Consider the following 7,690-nt stretch of genomic DNA (forward strand, 5'->3'; position numbering starts at 1 on the left):
AACCATAATCTTCTTTAGAGAAAAGATCAGGCCAGAGTGTGGCCATTCCAATGATGATGACAATTGGAATTCGGGTTGAGATTTGTAACTGAATTGCTGCAGTTCATTTGGGTAAAGAATGTAGATAACAAACCGGCTCTGATTTCATCCCCAGTAAATACCATAGATGTGTTTTCTTATCATGTGACAGTTGCGCCAGCACTGTTTAAATATGGTTTATATCTGTCACTACTTAATAATTGTAGGAGTTGCTACACCCACCTCTACAGGCTGTTGTTTCAAGCATTAATAATGACTATGTCTTTTTAAAAAAACATGTTCCATTTCTATGTTAATGGGTTGTTTTATTTTGACAATATAATTTTTGTTTTGTGCATACAAACCATTATTCTGCTCCAACATGGATAATCTCAGCTGTCATATTAAAGAAAAGAACCTTGTCACAAAGGACCGTGGTAGTCATACCACTCCCTTGATGAGGGCCTCCAGACAAGCAAATCTATAGAGATTAGCAGCTGCCAGTGCCTGGGAAAGGGGTGTGGGAAGTGATTGCCGAGTTCCCTGTGTGGAGAACGGGGGATAGAGAGGCTGGGACTCAAGACAATATTTTCAAGTTGGATGGTGGTCCATTCTGCAGATGTGCTAAGACCAAATTGTGTCCTTTGAGTGAGTTTGGTAATGCTAAAGTTACACTCAATATGGCTGTTAGAAGCAAGCACCACAATATTCTGGACCGTTTGGTTCTTGTGGATCCACAGAAGAAAGCACAGATGCACAGAAGCTATATCTAAGGCTGTGCCCAATAGGTACCTGGAAAAGTTCTATCAGAAAGTTAAAAAGTAAGCTGGGTGTGGTGGCGTACACCTTTAATCCCAGCACTAAGGAGGCAGAGGCAGGTGGATCTCTGTGAGTTCAAGGCTACCCTGGTCTACAAAGTGAGTCCAGGACTGCCAGGGTTACACACAGAGAAACCCTGTTTTAAAACAAACAAATAAGCAAAGAGTTTAAAAGTGCTGGGCTTGGTGGTGCATGCCTTTAATCTTAGCACAGAGGCAGGTGGATGCCTGAGTTTGAGACTAGCCTGGTCTACATACCAAGTTCCCAGCCAGCCAGGAGTACAGAGTGAAATCCTGTCCTGGAAAAAAGAATCATTTCTTGTTGTTGTTTTTCAGTAGCTACTCTTGTGTGTTTAAGGAAGTAAAATTATATCATGAATTAAACAGATACAGTGAAATTGACAGGAAGGGGAAATGGATCTTAAGGAAAATTTTCCTGAAATCTATCAAGAAAATAAAAAGAAACAAAACAAGAGGTAAGACTCCAAGAGCCCTACAGAACTCTCAGCCTGGTGTCACACTTCTTCCCACAGTTCCCAATGGGATGCTGCTCCTTGCAATATTCCAGTGCAGAAAAACAGGGACCAGCTTTCTGTTTCAGGTTAGTCACCCACAAGATGAGGGCAAGACAATTCTTCTCTACTCCCTTCTAGAACATCACCCTTGCCAGCCAAGAGTTCTTTGGTGTGTGTGTGTGCACATGTGTGCTCCTGTGTGTGTGTGTGTGTGTGTGTGTGTGTGTGTGTGTGTGTGTGTGTGTGCCTCTTTGTGTATGTGTCTTTGTCTCTCTGTCTCTCTGTGTACTTCTGTGTGTGTGTTTCTATCTGTGTGTCTCTCTCTTTGATTATGTGTATGTGTCTCTATCTGTCTGTCTCTCTGCCTCTGCCTCTGTGTGTGTGTGTGTGTGTGTGTGTGTACTTCTCTTTAGGTTGGTGGTCAGCCTTGAAAGCAGATGTTTTCTTGGTGACTTTGCACCTCGTAAATACTCATGGAAGATCCTCCCTGCCTTCCTCCACCCTGCAAGATTCACCTCCTCCAAGAAGACTTATCCAAAGACAGGTCAGTCTGCCAGGAGAGGAATAGCAACATCCTCTCCTCCTGTAGACCATCATGGCTCATTGGTGCCCTTCAGTTTAGCTTTACTTGATACTTATTTGCTGCCCTCACCGTGGTCTTTTGCACATTTGGGAAGCAAGTTTCTATACATGCTGACATTTTCCTATCTCACATACTTACATTGTCCTGAACAGAGGACAAAGAAGGGCTGGTGACCCTTGATGAAACAGAAATTTAATGAGCCTGTGTACAATGTACTACCACTGAAAAATAGGACTTGGACTGGGAACATGTTTTCCTCACATTTGACGATTTATTCTATGTTCTCAGTAGGACTGACCACCAAGTGTTCAATAATATATTTTCTACCACCTCTCCTTCCGTCCTTGACTCACTGCACCCCATCACCTCATGTGAGCTTGCTAAGGTCATCTCCAAACAAACTTCTTTAGACATACATTGTTGTCTCTGGGGTTGATCTAGAGAAACCTCAATTTAAGCAAATATGCATCAGATATCCATAACTAGGTCCAAATCAAACAGATATTTACATGGATGTATACCAGAGTACCCATCAAGCAGCAAGCCCCATTACCACTGGGTTGTATGCTCCATAACCCGCTAATTCTGTCATCCTTTGAACATTTGGGGACACCTGTTTGTTTATGGTCATGTTGCATTGGAATCATCAGTGACATCACATTTTCAGTTGGTGAACATTAAGTACATAGTTTACAATTGGGAAAATTTAATTCAGACCAAGCCTAAAACACAGGATGATATGGGCAGGTGATAGAACTCTTCTTTCCCTTTGCAAAGTTGCTCAAAGGATTGAACCAGGCCTGGTTGGTTATTGTTGTATTGGGTATTGTTCTTCTGTAAGGTGGCTCAGAGAAGCTGCCATCACTGCTGATACTGGCAAGGGTAATTTGGTACCCACAAGAGGATTGTTACTACTTGGATGTCTCATCCAGCATGGCTTCAGGGAGACATATAAAAGGGATAGGAGGTAAGGAAGAAATTGCATGGACCTGGGAACTTATAGACAGATCTAAGCTCATAGACAAAAGATCTAGGATCAAGCAGATGGGGCTTTCTGATGGAGAACCCTCAGTATCCAAGAAACTCAGTGTTTATTATATAGAGTTGAACAGGGTGGATAGGTTTATGGTATACAACTAAAGCGAGGATGTAGTCTCTGGAAAAATGGTTACTGTTTTATAATTACATGTGTTATCTATAGGCCCAGCTAGCAATCACTCAAGACACAGACACTTGTTATATTTTAAAATTGGCTTAGTTAACCTGGGGCAGGGCAGATATCAATCTTCTAAACTACCTCCCATAATGTGGCAGGCATGGGATCCCTGTCTCAGTCCCATGCCATCTGCTTCCAATAACTTCTATCAAGCTACCTCCCATCCATAATCCCAAATACTTGCTAATGTTCTTTGTCTGGGCTGGATTTTCCATCCATGCCACTGGCTATGGGCTTCTCCTACAGCTAACCCGTGGTGGCCTTCCTCTCCTCTCCTCACGTCTCCTTCCTTCTCCTGGTGGCAGTCCTTCCTTCTTCCCAGAATTCCTCTCCCTCTAAGCCCCACCTATCTCTTTTGCCCTGCCCAGGTGGGGTGGCTTTTTATTAAGCAAAAGGTGAGTCACAGACAGCAAGCAGTAACTAGCATCAAAATACATCAGAGCATCCCCCAACAAATGGTCTTTAGGCCATAAATATCTGGAAAGAGAAGGGCTACTGTGGACATTTCTGCAGATACTATTAACATGTATATTCAGACCCCTGAGGAGGCTTTGCCATCCTTCTGAGCCTCATTGGGGAAAGGCTTTGCCACTCCCATGGGGCTGAGGCAATGAAGTCCTTGACAGGGCCCGTGTCGTGTCAATAGCACACATTTGCCCAGAACTTCCTTCACTCTTAGCATAGAGGGAGGGAGCACCTTAAGTTCCCCCTCATGGAGTATTTGCTTTGCTTAGAAGGTTAATGCCATCATGGGGTGGCCTGGCTCCCAGGATGCACTGCTCCTGAAAGTCAAGGTGACCCCAGGTTTAGGACAATGACTACATAGTCGCAGGTGCCACTCTAGGTACCTGAAACAAGATGCTGTAAATCAACATGTCCTAGTTACCTTTATCCTGGTGCCATCATCCATCCTAGAGAGAGATGAGGTAGGCTAGCTGAGCTTAGGTCTAGTCAGTTGTATATCACCAGAGAAACTCCTTACGTGACTAACTTGTTGCATGCAAAGTTAAGCAGGAATCAGCCTCAAAGTTTTCAGACAAAAAGATGGCTGCAAAGTGAGGATAGGAATGCCACATTTTTACTCAGCTTTTATTTCTTCAAGGAGTGTCTTCAGGCCCAAGAGAAGAGCCAGTAGAAGCACATTCTAAATCCGTATCATGTTGGTGCCTTAATTGGACAGTCTTCCTAAGTATACTGGCTGAACATTAGTTTTGTTCCCAAGAGACATCCAAGGATGGACATTTGCATTTGCTCAGTGTGGCCTCGCCCCCCCCCCATTCCTCCTTCAAGCCCCAACAGGAGGGTAGAGACAGTGTTAAGACACCTTAAAGAGAAAGGTAGGACTGAACCAATGCCCCTGTCATCTACTCATCTGCCAGTTCCCAGCATTCCACGCCAGAGCACAGCTGCCCCTCCCTTTCTCAGAATTACCGAAGAGGCTGGGGAAACCTGTATTTTGGAGCCTGATGGGAGCTCATGTGGAGAGTAATCTGGGAATAGCAACTAGCATCTTCCTGAGAAGCTTATTAGAAAAGCAGGAACTTGGATCTTCCCCAGCCCTGCTGAGTCAGGACTGGGGACTAGGAGGTTTCAAAGCAGCTTTTCAGAAGCTCTGTGTAGGAAGCAAACCCCCAGGGCCTCTGGTTATTTTGTTGCCACAATGTGGGCTTGTGTCCCTCTCCCTTGCAGATCTCTTACTGCCATAATTTGGAAAGAACACATCGTGTGTGTGTGTGTGTGTGTGTGTGTGTGTGTGTGTGTGTTACCAAAGCTTTTCACCAAAGAACCAAAACCAGTTCAGATAAAGCCCATGACTTCTTCTGTCTCTTGTTTTACCATTGAGACTCATATGAATTTTATGAGTTCAGTTCCATAGCACACTGATATGTACCTTAAACTAAAACTGTTTGCTTTAACTTCTAAAAATCTTTGAAACAAGCTTATTCATCAGGGAGATGCTGCATACACCTACCTTTCCTGCCCATGACTTCCACTATGGCTTGCATGAGGGTCACCCAAGGCACATATGTTTAAAGGCTTGGTTGCCAGCCTGGTGTGCTATTGGAAAATAGCAGAAATGTTAAGAGATCAGACCAGGTAGGTCACTGGGGTGTTCCCGTGTAGGAGGCACTAAGGCCCCATCTTTTCCCTCCTTGTTCCCTGGCAGTGAGCAGGTGAACAGCTTGTTCTGTAGTATCCACCCACTGTGTTTTAACTTGTCAAGCTCTCAAAGCAGCAAGCTCACTTGACCATGGGGTTAAAACTCCGAAACACTGAGCTAAAGTAAACCTGTTCCCTCTTAAAGGTAATTGCCTCGGGTATTTTGTTACAGCAATGGAGTGCTGATTGTTGCAAGTCCCCATCTTCTAGCATTTTACACACATACTACAGCAGATGCAAAGTGACTTATAGGTTAATAATTTAACAGGGAAATGGCTGGAAACAGCAGGCTCCAATTATTAGGGAAAACATGAGAAGTCATAAATTTGATTAGGACAGGAGACCTTTCTTTGAATTCTTAATACTAGATATTGAAGACAAAGTTTTATGTGAGGTACTCTCCCAAAACAGTAGAGATTTAGTTTAGTTTAGTTTTTTTTTTTTTTTCTGAAGTCAATAACACTCTTAGGTTTGGTTCGATACAGGCGGAGCCCTGAGGCAAGTACTTGAGTGTGTGTGTGTGTGTGTGTGTGTGTGGTGTCTTCGGAGGAAGCAGAATGAGGCATGAGCTGGGCAAGAATATGGCTTTAGTAACGTCTGGCTGTGGCTTGGATCACAGAGCACTCTGGAGCATGACTCATACCTCTGAGTTGCATCACTTGAGGTAAGAGCCAAGACTGTGTCTTCCCACGGGCCTGTCATTGACTCTGATCTGCTTGCAGAGGAGACAGTGAATCTATGCAAGACAATTCCTGATTGTGGGAGCAGCAGTCCAGGGGAAGGGATCTTTTCTTTCAGTCATAAACCCCCTCAGCAACCTAGCAAGGGAAACTTGTGGGAGTGGGGGTGCCGTGGGAATGGTAATAAGAGCATCCACCTCAACTTCCATGATGGTATAGAACTTTAAAATTCCTATTCTGGGGCACTGTGGTTCAGAGGGCCTATCCTTTTTGCTGTAACCCTTCCGTTCACATCACTCACTGTATAGTGATTGGGCTATGTCCAGTGAAATGTGTGATTAGCTGGTTATGTAAGCATCATAGAGTGTACATATACAAAGTAAGGTGGCTGCAGCAACACTGGGCACAATAACCTCATGGGCTCACAGAAGTACAGCAGCTAGTAATTGTGTCATCGTTGTATATCCCGAGGTGACATATTGGCATCATTCTTTACATTGTTGGAAATTGCCACCAGGGTAGATAGCCCGTGACTATGGCTTTTGAAAAAAAAAAAAAAGTCATTGGGATCCCCATGCAAGCCTCTCCAACTTGTCAAGGAATTCAGGTGACCTATCTAAAGTGGCTCTTTTCCTTCCCGTATTGGATTTCCATTGTGGTCCTGTTCTAGACACACCCACTGGGCCAGTGTGCTTTTTCCTGAACACCATGTCCTAAGGAAATAACGGCAGTCCTGGCCTTCTCGTCCTCGTTGATTACTTAAACAGCTGCCAGGATGCTGAAGCTTCCTTGGCAGGCATCCACGGTGAGGAGGGGACCCACCAAGCCCTCACAGTGAAGCCGCTGCCATTACCAGGCGGGGAAACATCCTTAAGTGTCAAGTGGCTTTCAGACGTGCAGATTATGATTCTTTTGTAATCACCTCAGATGACCTGGTGCTGGGAAGGTGGCCTGCTTTCAGGCTGCACAAAGCCTGGAAATGCTTTTACTGCTGTGCAAATTAAGCAGGATGCTTAAGTCAGAATCAACAGGAGGCAGTCCATTGCTTTTTTTTTTTTTAACACCCCCTTTGGCCCCTTCCTTATTTTTTACCTAACTTTTCTCTCATCCTTTTTCTGCTCTCACTCAGCTGGGGTTGCAGAATGGTTTTCTGCATCATGTAAGTAAAAAACAAAACCCGCTAAGAGGCCTTGTGGTTCTGAAACAAAGCCTGAGAATTTACAGCGCATGACTCTCAAGGCAACCCTTCTACTTTATCATCTAGATTCTCGCTGTATATGTAATCACTGTCTATCATGTACGAAGAATAGCCTTTTAAAAATCGCAGTTCATTCCATATCCTCTGTAGTGTTGACTAGTAACATGAGACCACAGAGTTCTTGGGAATTTTTTGATTTGAGCAAAGACATCCAGGGGTCCCAAGTTATTTCTGAGAGCAAATTATTGATATCCGTTAGTTTTCAAGATCTTCCTGAATAAAAAAAGAAAGGAAGGAAGGAAGGAAGGAAGGAAAAGGAAGACATAGCTGCCCCTAGGTATGGTGGAGGAGAAGGTTTATTTTATATATGTGAGGAAGAGCTTAGCCAGCGGCATAGCCAGAGGCACCTTGTAGAGTCCTGAGTGAACTTGGCTAGACTGAGTGGGGGCCGTGTGAGGAAAGTGTGGGAGGGAGAGGAAGAGAGGAGCCACTGACCAGGAAA

This window comes from Acomys minous, assembly GCF_964271855.1.
Source record: "Acomys minous genome assembly, chromosome: 3".
NCBI lineage: Eukaryota > Metazoa > Chordata > Mammalia > Rodentia > Muridae > Acomys > Acomys minous.